This window comes from Medicago sativa, chromosome 8 (genome assembly GCF_051527215.1).
Source record: "Medicago sativa cultivar Bolivia chromosome 8, Bolivia_mono, whole genome shotgun sequence".
Lineage (NCBI taxonomy): Eukaryota > Viridiplantae > Streptophyta > Magnoliopsida > Fabales > Fabaceae > Medicago > Medicago sativa.
In genome coordinates this window covers 9,520,554-9,525,152 of record NC_140756.1, presented here as the reverse complement: position 1 = coordinate 9,525,152, position 4,599 = coordinate 9,520,554, and the positions used below count along the sequence as shown (strand labels likewise).

Sequence of the window (4,599 nt, the reverse complement as noted above, 5' to 3'; positions counted from 1 at the left end):
TGCATGGACCTAGGAGACATCATGACATTGTTGTGCATGCTCATTTGAACTCTAAGTAGAAGGTCAACAACCTGGGATACTAGGAAGCCAAAAGTGTCAAAAGCAAAGTATAGAAGTATGTTTGTTGATTGTCGGATCACGTTTTCACATGTTTGACAAGCTTTGCTTGACGCGGCTTTTACGACGGTTTGTCCTACGTAAAAGCCCCGTCCCCTAATCCTACAAGTGTTGAAACCCTCCTCCTACCCATCTGGCGTACATGGAAACTCATTAAATGACAAATATTTGATATAACATACTTAGCGAAAATATAAAGGATCTGATTCAAGCATTTAAAGAAAATATTTTCCGTTTGTTATGTAATGAAAAACATAGTATTATTTTTCTGCCATATCAGTGTCTACATCCAAATAATCCTTATTTGCATTTGGACTTTTCAGTAACGGTTTATATGGTCTTTAGAATTAAAAGAAATTGCAGCATTCACTGCATGCTCTCCTGGAGTTACTAAGAATATATCCCTCTGAATAGGGTTTTTTTAATATTATTTCGTTTCTGTTTCAGCAAAAAATACCCATATTTTGGTTTTTGGTTACTAGATTTTTATTTTTGGTCACAAAATGGGATCAAAGAGGGATTCTCCAGTGAATGTATTGTCTGGGTGGTTGAGGAATAGGTCAATGAAAGTGAAGATCTTCTTGGGGATATTGCTTGCTTTTTGTGCTGTGGTGGCTCTCAAGTTAACTATCAAAGATCTAGAATTTTTCTACATAGCCTCTAACACAATCCATATTGTTGGCCTTATTGCCCTCGTATATAAGCTCTATGTTCACAAGTCTTGCTCTGGTAAGTTTCTTAATTTCTCATCACTAATTGGACATTGTCTTATTTTTTGTCTCCTTGAGAAAATAGTCATTGCATTGATCTATACGATCCAGAGATAAGTAAAGTCTCTTCACAAATTATTTTTGTCATAGAGAATCGAAGAACTCGGGTAAAAACTTGTCTCTTTAGATGAACTCATTAGTATAATTTACCATTAGGGTCAAACCTCTTGTTGAACATTGCCTTGATTAAATTTCTACTATTATTTATTTTTTGACAAGAAATTGCTATTAATTAGTTGTTAATTTAATTTTTGCTTTAAAATTAAATAATTAATTTATTAAATTCACAAACTGATTATAGAGGACCTGCAATTTATGCAGAACAAACTAGCTATGTAACTGTTTATTAAAGAAAACACTAGCTATGTAACTTATTAAAACAAAAAACTCACTATGTAACATTTATTCAGAAAAATAACTATGTACATTACCTAAAAATAAAAACACGAAGAACAAGTATGTTTAATATTTTTGTAGGAAAAATCACAATCAATCAAAAGTAGGATGTTTTAGTTTGGTTTGGCTTGGCTTTAGGAATCTCTTTCCCTAAAATCCGAACCAAATAAAACTCATGAAGAATTTTATTTTGAAGAAGAAAACTCATGAAGAATAAGTTGGTTTGATTTCAATTCAATTGGATTGACATATATAAAAATTTAAGAAATTCATATTAAAACATCTAAAAAAATAACTTTTTTTCTAAATACTATAATTTTTATGGATCCCGAATTCTAACCCAGACTACCTTGAAAAATACCTCCTTAACAATTTTTGTTGTACGAACAAAATGTTATTTGTTATCTTTGAAAATTTAATATGTGATTTTTGGTTTAAGTAATAGATTGATTTTCTTGTATTTTAGATCAAATCAAAGTGAGATCTTGGAGATAGTTTTGAGATAAATTAAATAGTAGTTTATGTTTAATTTTCATGTTTTGTATTAAAATCTAATGGGTAATATTATTTCGTATACCGGATTAAAACAATTGAGTTATTAGGATTGCAAGAGGATAATAGTACCTCTTATTTTTCCTACAAAAAATTTCTGTGGTTATCCCCACACACAAAAATTCAAACTTTTGCATGGATTTCGTTTCAACTTTTTAATGCATTGTATACGACAAACTAAACAATATTTTCATATTTATAGGTTTATCCCTCAAGACACAAGAGCTCACAGCTTTATTTCTAGCAACAAGATTAGTAGGTAGAGTCTACATAAAGGCTAACATCCATAGTGCACTGGATGTAATACTTCTTGTGTCAACATTATTGGTTATTTGGTTGATAAGATTCAGGCTGAAGTCTTCCTATATCAAGGAGTTTGACAATATGAGGTTATCTGTTTTGGTAATCATTTCTCTTTGTTATGTAATACTTGTTTTTATAAAACATTGTTGTGTAATTCTAGGTCATGGTTTAGCAAATTTTTAGTATGCATTCAAAGAATGTTTCACGGTACATTTACTTAAAATCCAATGTAAGCACACTATCTCTAAGTGAGATACGAAGAAAAACACTATGAGAGGGGGCATATTTCACATGTGAGTTTGTTAAATAATATTGACAATATATCTTGGCGCAACTTGGTAAAGTTGTTGTCAAGTGATTTGAAATGTCACGGGTTCAAGTCTGAAACAGCCTCTTGTGTAGAAACAGGGTAAGACTGCGTAAAATACACCAAATGGTGGGATCCCTTCCCGGACCCTGTGTATGCGGGAGCTTTAGTGCACCGGGTTGCCATTTATACTTGGATTGAAAAAGAAGAGAACATCTATGAGAGTAGGCAATTTAAATCCCTAAGTAGCGAAGAATGTCCAAATCCTTCATCTCAAATTGATTATCTATCTATAGTTTCAACTCATTAATCCCGTCAACATCAACACTTGAAACAATCATATCAACAACTTATAGGGTGAGTACAATACAATCATGAGAAGTGGTTATGAGAACTTAATTAGAATATTAGAATCATGGTCAATAGGGCGAAAACCTAATGTAGAAATTCTCATTGTTATATGGTTTCATAATGTTTTTAATTTTTAAGGTCATGCATGTTCTTCAACGAAAAATAACATATTCTATTGATTGTGTACAAGGTGATAGCTTCTGCAATTTTGGCAATAATAATCCATCCAATATTTGCACATCATTTCTTGTTAGTTCGAGCTTTTTGGGTGTTCCCTACATATTTGGAAACTCTTTCAATACTCCCTCAGCTTCGTTATATGAAAAATGCAAAGGTTTGAAACGCCTTTGTTATAATATATAATTTGTTTATGTTATAATAAGGATAATATTGTGATTCTAACACATGTTTTCAGATGGTTGAAACATTCACAGGATATTATGTATTTGCTCTTGGTGTTTCAAGATTCTTCACACTAGCATTTTGGATTATTCATGTGAGTTTCATTAAATTTTAAATTAATGTTTTCTGACATAACATATACCTCTATTGTCATAGAAATATAAATTGCTATGAGATGAATAGTCATTGGCGTTTTAAATGAAAAATAATTTTCATTTCTTGTATGAATTATTTCATAAAATTAGCTTGTTATTTAGATTGATTTTTCTCCTTTATTTGGATTTGAATCTAAGACCTCTAACTTATTATTCCATAATATAATTAACTTTGAAATAAAAGTTCGTACGTATAACCATGGGAAATTTGAAACATCTTAGGATTGGAGCACATTGAATAATTTGAAGTGCTTTCTTACCTTTTTGTAGACTTATGATACTCGAGGGAAATATCTATTTTTTTCGGCTATGGCTATTTCTGGATGTTGGCACTTCTTATATGCGAGTTGATTCAGTCTTTCATCTTAGCAGACTTTTGTTACTATTACATCAAGAGGTAAATTATTTTGTTCTTAATATCTTTTTCTCTTGTATACTCAATATTTTATCTCTCGAAAAGAAAATTATTATTTAAAAAGTACAAAGTGGGTGAGAAGGTAAGAGAGAAAGTAGGGGTCATGGAGACTAAATTTATATATATATATATATATGCCGATTCAAAAAAAAAAAAAAAAAAAAAATATATATATATATATATATATATATATTAAAGAAAAATAACTTTAATTCATCAGAAAATATTTTTTGTATGTATTATTACTCATTTTCATTTCGTTTTATTTTCAGCTTCATGCAAGGGAAAATTTTGAAAAAGATGCCTGTTTAATGATCCTGATTTGGTTTACAATGTATTCAAGAAGAGTTTACAACTGTATAACTTTGCTTAAGGATTTTATATATCATAATACTGAAAGGTGATATATAAACTCTCTCCATTTTGTCCATTTAACTCATATTTATTCTATACATGGATATTTTTTTGAGAGGATGGATAATTATAAATAATGAAAGTGGTTATTATAATTAATTTTGAGTGGAAAGAGACTTGAGCCTTATTATAACTAGACTCTAACCCGTGTGATGCACGGATTTTATAGAGTTTCATATATAAGTATCATTTAGCGGAAGTAATCAAAAGTGGATATCAACACAATTAAAATGATAATTCATAGTGAACATTGTAATCAAAAGAAAATAATAGACAAAAGTTTGCACCAAGAAAATAATATATGAAACCGATATGTGGTTACGTAAAGAAAGAAAAAAAGAATAATGAAAAGAAGTTGTTAAGCGGTGACGAAAGGAAAAAAAATAAGAAAAGAAACTGCTATGTAGTAATTGGGAA

The 4,599-nt window shown here is 30.0% G+C and overlaps 1 pseudogene; it reads left to right on the top strand.

Annotated features, from left to right (window-relative positions):
* Positions 1 to 620: 620 nt before the first annotated feature.
* Positions 621 to 4,080, top strand: LOC146896759 (uncharacterized; annotated as a pseudogene).
* The last annotated feature ends 519 nt before the right edge of the window (positions 4,081 to 4,599 follow it).